Here is a 20,877-nt window from a genome sequence, read left to right as displayed (position 1 = left end):
ATTGCATTAAGTTGCAAAGGTACTCCGGAAAATATCGCCTTGGGCCTTGGGCGAGGATAACTAACTCTAACCATCGATAACAATACACTAGATACGATAGCATGGCGAGAAATTTACGCGTTCCTACTCAAGTCCCCCAAATTTAGTGCCTTTCCTAAAGGGAAAGGTTTCCGAATATCAGTGAGGGGACTTTACTTGAATGTCCCATGTTCTCATTAGTTCGCATTTCTAGGGAAATTGAGTATTGCAAGATCTGCTTATTGTTAAACTAAAACGTTAGGAATTCTACTTTTTCCCCTTGAAATTGTAGTTGAGTTTTGTAAAATGAAGTACCGGACTTCATCTTAGTTAGGGCTCCGGTGCGCTCCAGCTAGAATTGTAATTTTATTTTAAAAATTGAGAAGTACCGGTGCTGGGCTCTGATGCATTTTAAGCACTGGCTATTATATACATAATAGCACTACTTATCAGATGCAATTTTGAGAATATCAACAAGCAAAGCACTTAAAAATGAAAAAAAGACACTTGTAAAAGAAATATTAGTGTTCTATATGTATTATAGAAAATACATGAAATGAATAATACCATTACCAAACACTTCAAAAAAAAAAAAAAAAAAGCACATTAAGTATTTTCTACCTCAGTACTTAGTACTATAAAGCAATCCTGCCATATAACGTGTAGTTAATTTTTGATTACATAATATTACAAGCATTTTCTTTAGATTTGTCCTACGAGTGGTTAAAACTGATAGTTCAATCTCAGCTCAAATCCGGGTGAACAAGCAGTGCAGTTTTTTTTTTTTTTTTTTTTCGAATACAAGCGAGTTTCCCCTATAAAGTTCTTCATAAAGCATTCTTCTTCAGGCTGATAACCAATGTGCTTAGTCATATTCAAAGACCCTAATCTAACCTTACCTTTCATTTAGATTCCATATTCACATGTTATATCTTTATCTGTTAAGATTTGTTCATAACAGGATCACCAAGCTTCTACCAATCCAGCAGGAGCATACTCAAAACGTCAAATCCATGTGATTGATAACAAAATCGATGTTTTCACCTTGCAAACCTTTATAAATGTTCCAAATTTTCTTAAGGATTCTTAATAACCTTATTATTTAGAAATGCGTTTATTGTTGTTTTTATATTAACAAAAGCATTTAAATATAAAATATCAATTTTAAAAATAACTGAAGTTTTCTTTTAACCAGATTTGCTTTTCTAATGCAGTTTTTAATTAGTAACATTATGTCTGAACAAAAAATTTAAGAATAAGTGTATTAAAAAGGTCTGTGTGATAAGTCTATTAATGAATAACATTGTATGAACTTCATCATCTTTGAATATGAAACACTGAACTAACTCTTTGAATATGAAACATCCTAAATGAAAACACTGAGTCCATTTCAGTCTAATACAAGAATAAATTATACATATCAAAATTCACAGTAAGAGCTTCTCCGTATTATATTACACAAAGATTAGAAACCAAGTCTCCACTTACAAAATCTTACACTGACATAACGGTCTTGTACTGAAACAGAATTGTAGCAACATAGATGATATAAATTACATTATGCCAAAGAATTATTTAAATTTCCTGAATAAATTATAGCATTTAGAGTAAAGAAAGACACACACACAAAAAGAAATTCAGATTTGTTGTAAAATTGGTGCCATGTCTTTATGCTATAATAACTTTACACATTATCTACACATGTGTTTTCCTGTCAGTCAAGAAGATTGATGGAAATATTGTTCTTACAAAAATTATTCTGACATATATTTGGAGAAACATATATTTCTTTTTGAGTTACATGATCAACAGAAACTATACAGCTATAGCGTATAAAAAACTTTGAAAAATTATATATTGAAACTTGTGGAAATTTGGGGAAATTTATTTGGTTCGATAATCAAGAGGTAAAAGTGGTTTATTAAAAATTTCTCAGTGCTATAAGAAACCAACGAGAATTTATGAGTATGTTTCGATATCATGTTTATCCATTATTGGGGCTAACATACATTGTTATCAGTTTATGTTTGCCCAAAATGGTCAAAGGTTGAGTAAAAATATTAGGAGTTTGAAGATAATCATCAATATACCTTAATATCTTTGCAACAGAAATATAATACCAAAAAAAAAAAAAATATATTTATCAAATGAATTTTAGTATGCCATAACAGTTTCATGGGAAAATATAACACACCTCTTAGATAAACAGCTACAATCATTATATACAACAGCCATTTCATTAAAAAAAAAGGCATAAATTACATTAATGAGATAAAATTTGTTGTAACAGCTTCATTATCTGGTTAAAATTCTTAAGCAAACAAGAAACCATTTCAAGTACCATAACATAATTTTCATAAGAGAATTCCATCCATCACAAAATATTAAAAGCACTTTGGTAGAAATTTGATCATTTAAAAAGTACAATTTCATATAATGCACATTTTTTATTCTTTATTCTTACGGAAAACATTGTATTTTGAAAGAAAGACGACGCTTTCTTTCTTATAAGTACATAGACTGCAGAATTCTAATAATTATAATAAAAAAGGCATTTGCCAGCAAAATAACGGTTAACTATAAAATCAAAACCATTTGTATGCACTGTCTTTGGTCGCACGGGTACAAGGAATGCATAAAAAAAAAACCTAACACTTTTATAAAATGCTGAAACTAGGGGTTGGATAATCAGAAAATACTTAAATATTTAGTATTTGAATGAGGTTGATTGTGTATGCTTTATATAGCTTTGTCCAAAAACAATGTATTATTCGTATGTAACACAGAATAAAGTATACTAAATTACTGTTGACAATTTCAGTTTCTTGGTGTATATTTCATAGCTGATTATACACATGTAATATTAATGTGTGCCAGTTTTCAATCGAAAGCACTACAAAAGGGCATCATCTACACCCTTAGGTATAGATGAGCCTGAGCAAGCTTTACTGTAATCAAATAAACCATAACCATTTTACCTTACACTATTCATTTAACAACTGCGGCAAAATTTGGTACACTTCTGTTATCAGGACCGAATTCAGAAATGTATGTATGAATGCGTTCACATATGCACGTATATATGTACGTATGCATGTATGTTTGTATATAAACACACATATAAAAGTGCATACACACATACATACATTTCTGAATCCAGTCCCTATAACAGAAGAGTACATAGATTTTTCTATATAATAAAACATAAAATTTATGTGTGTATTTTTTTATAAGGAACAATATTTCTGACATGAATCAGCTGTCATCAACTAATGTCAAGAGCAAGTGAAAAACAAAAGAATAATTGTATAGAATTAAGATGTAATATATATTAAAAAAATTTCTTTAGTGTAACTGTTCTTTTATTCATAGAATTTTATACTTGTATTTTCTTTTATTCAATCATTAACAGTTAGAAATGAATAGTGATTGGCTAAATATGGATATGTTCTTGTGTGTTTCATGCAGTTCTACTTCTGGTACTTACTCTGCGACATACTGAATTTAATTTTTATTTGGAAACTGATTAAATTAATTGTGATGGTGTGTGCTGAGAAATGGAATTTTGTGAAGAATATTTAAACTTGCCAATAAAAATAGGAATAATTTTAAAGTTTCTGTCAACATTTTTTATATTGTTATCAAATGTGACTTTAAAAAATTCTTTTTTTTTTATAGTAAAATGTGAATTGCATTAAAAGGGTATGATTTTATTTTAATTCCTTTATGAAAATAATTAACCTAAAAGACACACAGATCTCATTAACATATGAAAAACATAATAGTTCTATAAGCAATTCAAATTATATATTGTGATATACAGTAAGACGCCGCTTAACGCAGGGGATACGTTCCATCAAAATAGAGCGTAATGCGAAACAGCGCTAAACGAGGCTATCTTTACATGTAAATATTGGGGTTAGGGGAAGATGGCTAGGAAATTGGTTAGGTATTAAATTTAAAAAGTATGTTTTTTTAATAAAAATAAAACCAAACATTTATTTCTTAAAGCCCAAATTAATACCACATTATTATTTCTTGCAAAAATAAAAACAAAATATAAATAACAAAACGAATATTCTTAAAAAAAACAAATAAAATTCTAAGTCAGTCATATTTAGTTAGCCTTCCGCGTTTTCAGTGTTCTGACTTTTTGTGACAAAAGCATCTAATGTGTTTTGCCTTTTTCTTTTGCATTGTTGTCTTAAAAGTTCTTCATAAACGGATAGAGCATGTCTAACACCATGCCTTACTTTTGAGCTCCTGTCAAAATTCGGATCATTTTCAATGAATTGATCCATTATTTCAGTTATGGTAGACAAACTCCTTTTTACAAACGCCATCGAAAGTTCATTTTGCTCTTCTTCTGAATCACTGCTGTCAACATTTTTGTTTTCTTCTTGTTCAGTTAATTCCTTGAGCTCATCATTAGAAAGACTAGCCGCTGCTTCTTGAATTATTTCTTCGACATCTTCCACATTTACCCCTTCAAAATATGTCTGTACAATACCGCACCAAACAAGAAATACAAGTACACTCTTTCGGATATGTATTTGAAACCTATCGCTGCATAATATTTCGTGGAATCCCCGTATGCTGCGAGCGATTTCGTGGAATCCCCGGGTTGAAATAAAAGAGCGCTAAACCGAAACAGCGTTAAGCGGGGTCTTACTGTATTCTAAAAGCAAAATTATATAATACATAATGATATAAATTAAATACATATAATAAATATATAAAACTCTATAATGAATAATGATCATAACTGTATAATAAATGCGAACACACATTATATCATTGTGCTGTGAATGGAAGAATATTTAATTAGAAATTTACCTTTTATATATATTTGATAACATGAAACAGTAAAACATATAGATCACAAGAAGTTATGAAAATAGGTTATGCAACTTAAGAAACAACAAGTTCTATGAAATGCACTTTAAGTTACTGCAATATCATGAGACACCATAAATAACCATAAGACAATATCATATGACATACTACCAAGATAAGTATAATTTGTTCCTTCTTTTACATCAATAAGTTTTCTTTAAAAATTTAACCAGTGAATGCCAAAACAAATTTATTATCGGTGCCTTTGATGCAAGGTCACACAAAGATAAACTCGATTTAGCAAATTTCTGAAACATTAAAGTCAAAAGTGTTAAATTACAACTGTTAAGAAAGCAATTGTCTGGCAAATTTTAATTCTTATATGAAAACTGAATTAAATTTCGAATAAGTGACTGGGCTTGTACAGTATTTTAGAAGATATTTCATGTTCATACACTGAAAATAAATTGCACTTTAATGAAAGAGCTGGAAATATAGTCTGCATGATGCATAAAATATGATCAAATCTATTTGTTAAATACTTAATGCTTACTTTCAGGAATGTAGCTAGAGGGTAACAGTTTTTATATATTATTCTGAGAAATAACTTAAGATTGATTTGCAACACTTGGTATAAATAAAGATATTTTTCACCAAAGAATTAATATTATTTTCAGACTTTTTACTGTCAAACTAAATGTAGAAGCTGAAGCAGCAAATGTTAGCTTTGAAGCAGGTGTTATATATTAAACTATCTTAATTCACACACAGAATTTCTGACGTAACAGATAAAAAAAAGAGTAAGAATCAAACTCGCAATATATTGACATTAAAAAAAAGAGCTATACAAATATACTTCTTTTTTTTTTTTTTTTTTTTTTTATTATTTTTAAGAAAGGGCTCAAAAACACCATTCTACAAACAGATTTCGAAAAACATCTTGGAAACAAAAGTCATAAACCATAAAATAAATATTTCATTCAGAATTTTAACGCAAGAACCGTTTCTAATTTTAAGTTCTTTACTTAGGTACACTCATCCATGAGAGAGGACAGCTTAGTGCAATGTACAAGAAATTATACTGTAATATTACCACGTCACTTTAATGCAATTATAGCAATATTTCACTCAGGGAAAGAACATATTGTCTAGCTGCCCGGGTTTCAGCCCAGCTTTAATACAGAAAACCAAAACACATCATATACAATTGAATGATACAGCATTTTAAAATGTTGCAAAAATTTTAAATGCAATTTTGTGGAAGAGCTATTGCAATTACCTACATACTAAAACTTTGACCAAAAATTCAAGAAAACAAAGATACTCCCTTTTCTTTCCAATGAACAAAAGTCATATACTAATATAGGGATGCTCAACTTATAGTACTATAAAACCTAAACATAAGAATGAAATTATGTCAGCTATATGAGATGTCCAATACCTAGAAATTCTATATATTGTAGAATGCATCTGAAAACAGACGACAGGTAAAACATAATTCAAATACTTTACTTTTAGCCTGGAAGCAGGTGTTCTATATTAAACTGTCTTAATTCACATACAGAATTAGTGATATAATAGCTCAAAATATTGTAAGAATCAAACACGCATTATACAGTCAAAAGTCTTTAATCCGGACTCGTCGGGACTTCGGCGATTCCGAATTATCGATTTTTACGGATTATAGATCATCAGTTTAAATCTGGTAAGATGGCATGCAGAAATTATAAAATGAAAAATATGAAACCGTAATTTATGAAATAAAGAGCAATTATGATCTAAAGGGTATCAAAATTTACAAAAAAAAAAAAAAAAAAAAAAAAAAAAAAAAAGACAAATGAAATTCGTCTTCTAATTTTAGTTACATTATGAGAAGAACATTCAGGTAGTCGTCAGAATTAATTGTAAACCTTTATTATTATATTTTCCTTAAAGATTTTATAAAATACTCCTTCTAAAATAATATAATTTTGCCCTTTTCCCACAAATAAATATACATGGAAAAATATCCAAACAATCGCAAATTTTATTTAACACAACACACAATTAAAAAATATTAAAACCATGTTTCATAAAAATTCAACGAGCAAACAACGAAAAGTAAGCAATGTTTCAAAATGAGACAGTGTATGATATTCTTTGATACATAGGTGTACATAAAGTCCAACCTTGCATTAGTCACAGGAATATAATATCTGCTGATATTTTACTCAGCAAATTTGACTCATTTAGCATTTGTATATGTTATACGGTCAGATAGAGCTTTCATATCGCCATTAAAAAAACTTTCACTAAGCGATACAAAATATTCCTCTCAATGCCGGAAAACTCAAAGAGTAATAAAAATGTCTTTAATAATTGAACATCTACTTCACTATAACCGATAATAAAAATAAGACAAATTAATAAATTAAATTAAAAGTATTCCAGAGCATCCAGAACATATTCATGTAGAAATCATCGACGACCAATGCGGACTTAGAATAGCTAGGGGGGTGACGTCATCCCAGCTTAGCACAGTGCGGAGCAGTCGAGACCAATGCGAGATAGCGTCCAGATGGGGGGACGAGCGGAGGCAATCAGACGGCTTGTAAATTCTTCAAGATTTGGTGGAAACAGACGATTTCCTTTGATGTTTAAGTTCCATGTAGCCAAGCTGATCATATTATCTAAAATAGCTGTAGATGTTGCGTGTGTATAGGACTGAAATGTTCATCATTACATGAATCCTGTGAACTGAGTTTAACTATCATGACATCACCTGCAATATTAATTTTTACTTGACTTACCTTTATTACTTTTATATATTTCTTATTAGTAAAATAAAGCTTTTAATAATGCAATATCCGTGCTCTCCTCATATTACGAAAATAAATTCTACATTCATTTGTTTATATAAAATGACCCATTACATTACTCAGCACTTAGTGATTGTGTATATTCTACACATTTAGTTTAGATTGCTTTCGTTTGCCATTAAAAAAAGATATACAGTGGATGGACAAAAATATGGAAACACCTTGTGAAATGCATGTTTGAAAAGAAAGATTGATTTTAATGAAATATGTAGGTGGCGCTGGCGTTTTTGACTACTGACGCCACCTATACAACTTCGTAAATGTGCTAAACAGTTCAGTTGTTGTTGGAGTACTGTTATGTGAGGTTGTCATTGCATTATGTCAGAGTTAACAGACTTCGAACGTGGGCAAATTGTTGGAGCACGTATGGTAGGTGCTTCCGTAAGCAAGGTAGCCGAGGTGTTTAGTGTTTCAAGAGGTACTGTACCGAAGATTTATTCCGCATATTTGAAAAGCTGAAAAACATCATCTGCTAAATCACAGCGCAGATGAAAGTGTGTCCCGAGTGATCGTGACAGACGATCATTAAGTGCAATTGTGACAAAAAATAAGAAGACCACAGCTGCAAAAGTTACTGCTGAAATGAATGTTGTGTTACCGAACCCTGTGAGTACCAAAACAATTAGAAGGGAGCTTCATAAACAGGGAATTGCTGGCCGTGCTGCAATTGAGAAGCCACTCATCGGTGATGCTAAAGCCCGTAACATGAAAAGGTGGTGTTTAAGTCATAAAGCCTGGACTATAGAGCAGTGGAAGCGAGTAATATGGTCTGACGAGTCTTCTTTCACATTGTTTCCCACTTCTGGCCGAGTTTACGTTTGAAGAACGCCATCTCAAGCCTATAATACAGACTGCTTGTTGCCAAGAGTGAAACATGGCAGGGTTCTGTTATGGTTTGGGCAGCCATATCGTGGTTTTCTGCTAGCCCCATGATAACTGTGTCAGGGCACATGACTGCCAAGACTTATGTGAACATTTTGGCCGATCAAGTTCATTCCATGGTACAAACTTTGTTTCCCGATGGTGATGGTGTCTTCCAAGACGACAAAGCCCCTGTTCACACAGCTCACATTGTCCAGGACTGGTTTTCTGAGCACGATGATGAGTTGTCTCATCTCCCCTGGCCATCACAGTCACCAGACCTGAATATTATCAAACCTTTGTGGTCTACATTGGAACGGAAAGTGCGTTCTCGTTATCCACCGCCAACATCGTTATCTGAACTTGCCACCGTTTTGCAGGAAGAATGGTATAATATTCCCTTGGCAAACATACAGGAACTGTATTTATCCATTCCGAGAAGACTGCAAGCTGTTTTTGATGCCAACGAGTTTCCTACACCATATTAAGCAAAGAAACATGTTTTTTTAAAGGTGTTTCCATATTTTTGTCCAACCCCTGTATGTTTCGCTGAGGATTAAAAATATTCATCACAAAGCACCAAAAATCTAAGAGTAATAAAATAAATAAAAACAAGGGAGGGAAAATATCAGAGTAATAATAATAAAAAAATACTCTAATGATAGAACCTCTACCTCACTATATCCCAAAAATAAAAATGGTACCTCAATGCAGGGAGAGCCCGTTTAAGAGACATTACATTGCTCAACACCCACCTACAAATCTCACTCGCATTCGAAAACAAAATACAAAAAATAAAAATCATTGCATAGGAATGAAGGTAATCATACTTAACTTCCCATATATTTTCCCATAACAGGCATACAGCTACATCTAGCGGCTAAAAAGTCAAATGTGGTACACCCGGTCGATACAGTGAATTAAATGGCGATTCAAATATAACATACCCGGCCTTGAGGTAATGTTCGCTGCTGATGCACATATGATCACACGCCTGTACTGAACGGGGTAAAGGGTATTATAAACTCATTTTAAAACAAAATTAATTTTGTGAAAATATTACACAAATTGAAGGAATATACATTTTTACTATAATGTAATCTACGATTTGTCACTTTGAAAATGTGGAAAACTAAAGTGCGAAATAAAAGAAAACTGAAACAAACATTTGGAAAATCTCAGCGAGCTTAAATTAGTTTCTCAATTAGATGTTTTAAGTGTGTTTAAAATTAAGCCACATAACTTCCTAATAAGCCAAATAACTTCCTAAATAAATTTTTATTTACATTTCTTTTTTTGTTCAACATTTAACTTTCATTGGTTTTAAGAGAAACAGCAGTTGATATAGAGACTCTAAATTCGGAAAAAACTGAAAAAAAAATTGGTTTATACACAGGAAGTGCAATTACACTGACCTGTTGGGAAGATAAGATACCGTTGGACAAGGAAAATATTAGGCCAGACAGAGAGGAAAATTCATAGCCTCCTCCTCGTAATGCGAAAGGAGGCCACTTGGGAAAAAATTACAGCAGTAATTTTGAAACCACTATGAAGCAACAGAATTCTAACAAATCTGATAATTATAGTGTGATTAACAGTTCAACCTCACTTCGAATATTACAATACAATATAAAGAAAGCACCAAATCAAACACTTCAATATGGAATTCAAAACCTAAGAAATTAATGCATAAATGCTACCCTAAACATTAAAACATAATGTGAAGCGTTCACATAAAATAAATAACTAGTAAAAATCCAATATAAAGCAACATGTGAAAAGGGAACTACAAATTATAACATTCAAGCATTTCTAGTGAAAGTAAAGTTAATATAAAACAAGAATTACCAGCCACAGATGTCTTTTTGCTCTGCACTATTTCTCCGTTCTTTTTCTTTCATGATATGTTCTGCAATCCAAGAGTGCACAAAAATGATGACAAATTACACTAGAAGAGGCCAAGGGGGGGAAGGAATCATTAGATTTTAACTACTTTGAAATTAAAGAATATCTATACAGAAAGAGAAATATCTAATATTGTTTCATAATATATAAAACTTCGAAAGTAGCCTTCTTTGTTTTAAATTCCAGCAATGTGCTACATTGTTACTAAAATCATGATTGCAGTCGATAGAAAAGCAAATGATTTTCCTTATACGACAGAAGTACAGTAAGCGAAAGAGGTTTTTAATGTATGGGTACAACATGAACAATGAAAGAAAAAAAAAAATTATACAGTTATTACAGATACACAGAATAAAAGGGATAATGATCTTCGAGAAAAGTAAATAATTTTAGCGCTGGTACAAAAATGGCACCGAAAGTCAATAAGCAGGTAATTTTAAATGACAAATAAACAAAATAAACTTTACTGTTAGCTTTGAAGCAGGTGTTATATATAAAACTATCTTAATTCACACACAGAATTAGTGACATAACAGATCAAAAAAGAGTAACAATCAAACTCGCAATATATTGACATTAAAAGAGCTATACAAATATACTTTTTTTTTTTTTTTTTTTTTTTTTTTTTTTTTTTTTTTTTTTTAGAAAGGGCTCAAAAACACCATTGTAAAAACAGATTTTGAAAAACATCTTGGAAAGAAAAGTCATAAACCATAAAATAAATATTTCATTCAGAATTTTAATGCAAAAACCGTTTCTGATTTTAAGTCCTTTACTTAGGTACACTCATCCATGAGAGAGGACAGCTTAGTGCAATGTACAAGAAATTATACTGTAATATTACCACGTCACTTTAATGCAATTATAGCAATATTTCACTCAGGGAAAGAACATATTGTCTAGCTGCCCGGGTTTCAGCCCAGCTTTAATACAGAAAACCAAAACACATCATATACAATTGAATGATACAGCATTTTAAAATGTTGCAAAAATTTTAAATGCAATTTTGTGGAAGAGCTATTGCAATTACCTACATACTAAAACTTTGACCAAAAATTCAAGAAAACAAAGATACTCCCTTTTCTTTCCAATGAACAAAAGTCATATACTAATATAGGGATGCTCAACTTATAGTACTATAAAACCTAAACATAAGAATGAAATTATGTCAGCTATATGAGATGTCCAATACCTAGAAATTCTATATATTGTAGAATGCATCTGAAAACAGACGACAGGTAAAACATAATTCAAATACTTTACTTTTAGCCTGGAAGCAGGTGTTCTATATTAAACTGTCTTAATTCACATACAGAATTAGTGATATAATAGCTCAAAATATTGTAAGAATCAAACACGCATTATACAGTCAAAAGTCTTTAATCCGGACTCGTCGGGACTTCGGCGATTCCGAATTATCGATTTTTACGGATTATAGATCATCAGTTTAAATCTGGTAAGATGGCATGCAGAAATTATAAAATGAAAAATATGAAACCGTAATTTATGAAATAAAGAGCAATTATGATCTAAAGGGTATCAAAATTTACCAAAAAAAAAAAAAAAAAAAAAAAATTTATTTGTTTACTTTATTAAACATTTCTTTCAACGCGCGCATGCGTAAAGCATACATTACGCATAGTCGAAAGTAGAAAATTGCAACCAGAAAACTATTTGATTTGTATTCGTGATATTTATAATGACGAGGAATTTGATTTAAATCATATCAAAGACTGAGTACATCGATATGAAATCTACATTATAAGCCGAATAAAATAAAAACATCTGCCCTGAAGATAAGGATAGTGCTGACAGATCAACTTACAGTTCATTGCGCGCCGTCTGTTTATCAACTGCTTTGCCGTACGCAGAACACATGCGCAGAAAGTTTGTAGCTTTGAGGTCCGGATTATAGATCATTCTGGATTAACGACTTTTGACTGTATTAATATTAAAAAAATCTATATACATTTATTAGTGTACGAGGATTGATCCTGAAATATTATAAGGTCACTTTCAAAGAAATGATAGAAACATTTCACTCAGGGAAGGGACATTCTCTCTGGCTGCCCGTGTTCCATCCCAGCTTCTGTAACATAAGTTTCATAGTAGAATTTTAAAATTCCAGGAAAGAAACTTATGAAGAAATTATTGAACATACCTGGTTCTATGATTTAGCCATTCTTACAGACATAATAACTAAATCTTAAACTTCAAGGAAGGGGGAGAACTAAAGTCTTTGAATTAACCCGTTCACGATGGGCAATTTACTATGCTAAGCCTAACTTAAAAAAAAAAAAAAAAAAAAAAAGATAAATGAAATTCGTCTTCTAATTTTAGTTACATTATGAGAAGAACATTCAGGTAGTCGTCAGAATTAATTGTAAACCTTTATTATTATATTTTCCTTAAAGATTTTATAAAATACTCCTTCTAAAATAATATAATTTTGCCCTTTTCCCACAAATAAATATACATGGAAAAATATCCAAACAATCGCAAATTTTATTTAACACAACACACAATTAAAAAATATTAAAACCATGTTTCATAAAAATTCAACGAGCAAACAACGAAAAGTAAGCAATGTTTCAAAATGAGACAGTGTATGATATTCTTTGATACATAGGTGTACATAAAGTCCAACCTTGCATTAGTCACAGGAATATAATATCTGCTGATATTTTACTCAGCAAATTTGACTCATTTAGCATTTGTATATGTTATACGGTCAGATAGAGCTTTCATATCGCCATTAAAAAAACTTTCACTAAGCGATACAAAATATTCCTCTCAATGCCGGAAAACTCAAAGAGTAATAAAAATGTCTTTAATAATTGAACATCTACTTCACTATAACCGATAATAAAAATAAGACAAATTAATAAATTAAATTAAAAGTATTCCAGAGCATCCAGAACATATTCATGTAGAAATCATCGACGACCAATGCGGACTTAGAATAGCTAGGGGGGTGACGTCATCCCAGCTTAGCACAGTGCGGAGCAGTCGAGACCAATGCGAGATAGCGTCCAGATGGGGGGACGAGCGGAGGCAATCAGACGGCTTGTAAATTCTTCAAGATTTGGTGGAAACAGACGATTTCCTTTGATGTTTAAGTTCCATGTAGCCAAGCTGATCATATTATCTAAAATAGCTGTAGATGTTGCGTGTGTATAGGACTGAAATGTTCATCATTACATGAATCCTGTGAACTGAGTTTAACTATCATGACATCACCTGCAATATTAATTTTTACTTGACTTACCTTTATTACTTTTATATATTTCTTATTAGTAAAATAAAGCTTTTAATAATGCAATATCCGTGCTCTCCTCATATTACGAAAATAAATTCTACATTCATTTGTTTATATAAAATGACCCATTACATTACTCAGCACTTAGTGATTGTGTATATTCTACACATTTAGTTTAGATTGCTTTCGTTTGCCATTAAAAAAAGATATACAGTGGATGGACAAAAATATGGAAACACCTTGTGAAATGCATGTTTGAAAAGAAAGATTGATTTTAATGAAATATGTAGGTGGCGCTGGCGTTTTTGACTACTGACGCCACCTATACAACTTCGTAAATGTGCTAAACAGTTCAGTTGTTGTTGGAGTACTGTTATGTGAGGTTGTCATTGCATTATGTCAGAGTTAACAGACTTCGAACGTGGGCAAATTGTTGGAGCACGTATGGTAGGTGCTTCCGTAAGCAAGGTAGCCGAGGTGTTTAGTGTTTCAAGAGGTACTGTACCGAAGATTTATTCCGCATATTTGAAAAGCTGAAAAACATCATCTGCTAAATCACAGCGCAGATGAAAGTGTGTCCCGAGTGATCGTGACAGACGATCATTAAGTGCAATTGTGACAAAAAATAAGAAGACCACAGCTGCAAAAGTTACTGCTGAAATGAATGTTGTGTTACCGAACCCTGTGAGTACCAAAACAATTAGAAGGGAGCTTCATAAACAGGGAATTGCTGGCCGTGCTGCAATTGAGAAGCCACTCATCGGTGATGCTAAAGCCCGTAACATGAAAAGGTGGTGTTTAAGTCATAAAGCCTGGACTATAGAGCAGTGGAAGCGAGTAATATGGTCTGACGAGTCTTCTTTCACATTGTTTCCCACTTCTGGCCGAGTTTACGTTTGAAGAACGCCATCTCAAGCCTATAATACAGACTGCTTGTTGCCAAGAGTGAAACATGGCAGGGTTCTGTTATGGTTTGGGCAGCCATATCGTGGTTTTCTGCTAGCCCCATGATAACTGTGTCAGGGCACATGACTGCCAAGACTTATGTGAACATTTTGGCCGATCAAGTTCATTCCATGGTACAAACTTTGTTTCCCGATGGTGATGGTGTCTTCCAAGACGACAAAGCCCCTGTTCACACAGCTCACATTGTCCAGGACTGGTTTTCTGAGCACGATGATGAGTTGTCTCATCTCCCCTGGCCATCACAGTCACCAGACCTGAATATTATCAAACCTTTGTGGTCTACATTGGAACGGAAAGTGCGTTCTCGTTATCCACCGCCAACATCGTTATCTGAACTTGCCACCGTTTTGCAGGAAGAATGGTATAATATTCCCTTGGCAAACATACAGGAACTGTATTTATCCATTCCGAGAAGACTGCAAGCTGTTTTTGATGCCAACGAGTTTCCTACACCATATTAAGCAAAGAAACATGTTTTTTTAAAGGTGTTTCCATATTTTTGTCCAACCCCTGTATGTTTCGCTGAGGATTAAAAATATTCATCACAAAGCACCAAAAATCTAAGAGTAATAAAATAAATAAAAACAAGGGAGGGAAAATATCAGAGTAATAATAATAAAAAAATACTCTAATGATAGAACCTCTACCTCACTATATCCCAAAAATAAAAATGGTACCTCAATGCAGGGAGAGCCCGTTTAAGAGACATTACATTGCTCAACACCCACCTACAAATCTCACTCGCATTCGAAAACAAAATACAAAAAATAAAAATCATTGCATAGGAATGAAGGTAATCATACTTAACTTCCCATATATTTCCCCATAACAGGCATACAGCTACATCTAGCGGCTAAAAAGTCAAATGTGGTACACCCGGTCGATACAGTGAATTAAATGGCGATTCAAATATAACATACCCGGCCTTGAGGTAATGTTCGCTGCTGATGCACATATGATCACACGCCTGTACTGAACGGGGTAAAGGGTATTATAAACTCATTTTAAAACAAAATTAATTTTGTGAAAATATTACACAAATTGAAGGAATATACATTTTTACTATAATGTAATCTACGATTTGTCACTTTGAAAATGTGGAAAACTAAAGCGCGAAATAAAAGAAAACTGAAACAAACATTTGGAAAATCTCAGCGAGCTTAAATTAGTTTCTCAATTAGATGTTTTAAGTGTGTTTAAAATTAAGCCACATAACTTCCTAATAAGCCAAATAACTTCCTAAATAAATTTTTATTTACATTTCTTTTTTTGTTCAACATTTAACTTTCATTGGTTTTAAGAGAAACAGCAGTTGATATAGAGACTCTAAATTCGGAAAAAACTGAAAAAAAAATTGGTTTATACACAGGAAGTGCAATTACACTGACCTGTTGGGAAGATAAGACACCGTTGGACAAGGAAAATATTAGGCCAGACAGAGAGGAAAATTCATAGCCTCCTCCTCGTAATGCGAAAGGAGGCCACTTGGGAAAAAATTACAGCAGTAATTTTGAAACCACTATGAAGCAACAGAATTCTAACAAATCTGATAATTATAGTGTGATTAACAGTTCAACCTCACTTCGAATATTACAATACAATATAAAGAAAGCACCAAATCAAACACTTCAATATGGAATTCAAAACCTAAGAAATTAATGCATAAATGCTACCCTAAACATTAAAACATAATGTGAAGCGTTCACATAAAATAAATAACTAGTAAAAATCCAATATAAAGCAACATGTGAAAAGGGAACTACAAATTATAACATTCAAGCATTTCTAGTGAAAGTAAAGTTAATATAAAACAAGAATTACCAGCCACAGATGTCTTTTTGCTCTGCACTATTTCTCCATTCTTTTTCTTTCATGATATGTTCTGCAATCCAAGAGTGCACACAAATGATGACAAATTACACTAGAAGAGGCCAAGGATGGGGAAAGGAATCATTAGATTTTAACTACTTTGAAATTAAAGAATATCTATACACAAATAGAAATATCTAATATTGTTTCTTAATATATAAAACTTCGAAAGTAGCCTTCTTTGTTTTAAATTCCAGCAATGTGGTACATTGTTACTAAAATCATGATTGCAGTTGATAGAAAAGCAAATGATTTTCCTTATACGACAGAAGTACAGTAAGCGAAAGAGGTTTTTAATGTATGGGTACAACATGAACAATGAAAGAAAAAAAAAAATTATACAGTTATTACAGATACACAGAATAAAAGGGTTAATGATCTTCGAGAAAAGTAAATAATTTTAGCGCTGGTACAAAAATGGCACCGAAAGTCAATAAGCAGGTAATTTTAAATGACAAATAAACAAAATAAACTTTACTGTTAGCTTTGAAGCAGGTGTTATATATAAAACTATCTTAATTCACACACAGAATTAGTGACATAACAGATCAAAAAAGAGTAACAATCAAACTCGCAATATATTGACATTAAAAGAGCTATACAAATATACTTTTTTTTTTTTTTTTTTTTTTTTTTTTTTTTTTTTTTTTTAGAAAGGGCTCAAAAACACCATTGTAAAAACAGATTTTGAAAAACATCTTGGAAAGAAAAGTCATAAACCATAAAATAAATATTTCATTCAGAATTTTAATGCAAAAACCGTTTCTGATTTTAAGTTCTTTACTTAGGTACACTCATCCATGAGAGAGGACAGCTTAGTCCAATAAACAAGAAATTATCCTGTAATATTACCACGTCACGTTAATGAAATTATAGCAATATTTCACTCAGGGAAAGAACATATTGTCTAGCTGCCCGGGTTCGAGCCCAGCTTTAATACAGCAAGCCAAAACACATCAAATGCCATTGAATGATATACCATTTTGAAATGTTGCAAAAAATTTAAATAAAATTTCGTGAATGAGCTATTGCAATTACCTATATACTAAAATTTTGACCAAAAATTCAACAAAACTAAGATACTCTTTTTTTCTTTCGAAGGAATCAAAGTCATATACTAATGTAGGGATGCTCAACTTATTGTACTATAAAACCTAAACATAGGAATGAAATTTTGTCAGCTATGTGAGAATGTGTCAGCTATGTGAGTGTGTCAGGTATGTGAGCTACCTCTCAAAACACACGAAAGGTAAAACACAATTCAAATACTTTACATTTAGTCTTGAAGCAGATGTTCTATATTAAACTGTCTTAGCTCACATACAGAATTAGTAATAAAATAGCTCAAAATGTTGTAAGAACCAAACACGCATTATATAAACATTAAAAAAAAAATCTACATACATTTATTAGTGTTACGAGGGTTTATTCTGAAATATAATAATGTCACTTTCAGTGAAATGATAGAAATTTTCACTCAGGGAAGGGACATTCTGTCTGGCTGCCTCGGTTCCATCCCAGCTTCTGTTACAAAAGTTTCATAGAAGAATTTTAAAAATCTAGAAATGAAACTTATGAAGAAATTATAGACCATAATTGGTTCTATGATTTAGTCATTCTTACAGACATAATAACTAAAATCTTAAAACTTGAGGCGGGGGGAGAGAACTAAACTAAAGTTTATGAATTTAAGGGTATTTTAAATTAATTTTAAATCAGAATTAATTTTGTAAAAATATTACACAAATATAAGGAATATACATTTTTACCATAATGCTATGTACATTTTGTCACTTTGAAAATCTGGAGAACTAAAGCGTGAAATATAAGAAAACTGAAACAAACATTTGGAAAATCTCATCGAGCTTAAATCAGTTTCTAAATTAGATGTTTTGAGTGTATTTAAAATTATGCCAACTACTACGTTCACTTCAAACCCATTACATAAGACTAGTATTTAAGAAAAATGGTAAAAGATTGCAAATATGTTAACAATTCTACTGATCTAGAAATAGAAATAATTGGTTTTCATCCTAATTAAGATGAAGAATATCACAAAAAGCCATTTGAATAGTCCTAGATCAGAAAAATCATGAACTGTTAAACTTTTAAAAAGATAAATTCCTGCTTTCGATCTACTTAAAAATGTGAAAGAGGATTTTCAACAACAAACTTGTTAAAATCAATGTTCAGATACAGAACAACAAACAAACATCCGGACGACTGCATGGATTTAGCAATAACATCGCATGTACCAGAGGGAAAAAAAAAAAACTCTCGGAAGAAATACAATGTTAAATTTCACATTAAAATATGATTTCCCTGTATTTAATTTTCATCGTGCTAAATTTTTTTGTAAATAATACGAAGAGTATACCTTTTATTTAAGATATTATACCACACATTTTTATACTTTGTGTAATGCACTTATAAACTGAAATATTAAAAGTGCAATATATAATTGCAGCTAGCCAAAATTTTATAAACTTAAAATTGGCTCCCATTAAGTTAAAGTTGTTAATAACTGCACCAAGGGAAGGAATGCAATTTTATTTCTTTGTCTGTATTTGGTTTCATTTTCATATAGAAAGAGTTAAAAATAGGTTACCTAGGTAACAAAATTTAAACACACATTTTCAGGAAAAATTACAGAATAACAGATTTTGTTTCCCTGAAGACACAACACCTCGCTATTCCAGCTATGATACAGACTGCATACTGTCATAGACAAATTCCTTTCTTAAACAGGGAATTCATATACTTTAACCTGTTTTTACACAAGTACTGTTTATGACTAATCCGTGGTCCAGGAGTAAAATACTTTATAGTACACCATTCCAAATTTTTATTATTTCCGGTCATCTGTATAGACTGTTTACCTATCACGACTAAACTCCCAATCTGCATTCCAAATAACTCATACAATTCTTCAAGTCATATTTCGTAGTCTATCATTTTTAATACGGCAGGTACTTGCTGAGTGCAGACTTGTAAAGCGTGATTTTGCGTATAGCAGTACCTTAAAGGATCCCATTTTATTTGTCCACTGCTAGAATTTCATTCATACGTGGTGCAACATTCATCCATCAACACCGGAAATAATTTATCTGTTACTTTAAACAATTTCCATCGACTGAAAATGAAGTCCAAAAATTCTTACAAATCTCAAAAGGAAACGATGCCAAAGAATTTTCACATATGGAAGACAGAGAAGTCAAACAATGAATCAGAAAATTACAAAAGAAGAAATGGGGTCTTATAAAACCCCTTGATAATAAAAGCGCTCATTATGAAGAAGAGCTTTTAACTGAAGATAAGATGAATTGTTAAATAACACAAAAGCAATGTCTGATTTAGCGGAGAATGACCCAATTAAGGAAGAAACAGGACACTTGGAAACATGTGCTCTTTACAGCGACACCCATACAGTTGCATCAATCATTCTTATAAGCAAAAGACATCAGCTTTCTCAAAAAATAATTCTGTCATGCATTTGCCAAGAGAACGGAAAGAAGTCCAAAAGAAACTTTCAGAGTGCTTTGCAAAACAAAGTTGAAAGTTAATCTGCAGAATTTTACTTCGATAATAATAAAACATCTGATTTTATTTCAAAACGAATTTTTATTTGTGGAATCAATTTTAAATAGATCTTCGCAATTAGGTTCATAAAACTTCCCAATATGCCAAAATAGTTGAGATTAAGGGGAAAATATTATAAAGTGTGCTTAAAACAACTAATAAAAACACATTTTGAGCAGCCTTAACAGAAGATAATTTGGCCCCACTAACTTTCTTTATGAGTACTCATTAAATTTTTATTTACATTTCTTTTTTGTTCAACATTTAACTTTCAATGGTTTTAAGAGAAACAGCACTTCATAGAGAGAATCTAAATTCGGAAAAAACTGAAACAAAATTGGTTTATACACAGGAAGTGCAATTACACTGACCTGTTGGGAAGAGAAGACCCCATTAGGCAAGGAAAATATTAGGCCAGACAGAGAGGAAAATGCTTAGCCTCCTCCTCGTAATTGTAATATTTAATAATTTGTAAATGGTAACATTTAATATTTAGTAACTTGTAATTAACAATACTTTGGATACAGATTTGAAAAATAGAACTATGCTGGTATTGCAGTTCTCTGTGATTATACATTCTAAGATTGTAAATAAATAGTTTCTAAAAGGTAAAAGTGTACCCTCAATTGCTTTAATTGATTAATTTTATATGGTGTCAGGAGTGTTTTGCTTTCATAATGGAAAGTTTAAAACCACCAGAGCTGATGAAATTTGATGGAAATCTAG

Source organism: Stegodyphus dumicola, chromosome X1 (genome assembly GCF_044657685.1).
Source record: "Stegodyphus dumicola isolate Sdum_Otavi_A_Nest chromosome X1, ASM4465768v1".
Lineage (NCBI taxonomy): Eukaryota > Metazoa > Arthropoda > Arachnida > Araneae > Eresidae > Stegodyphus > Stegodyphus dumicola.
This window is presented reverse-complemented; position numbering follows the sequence as displayed.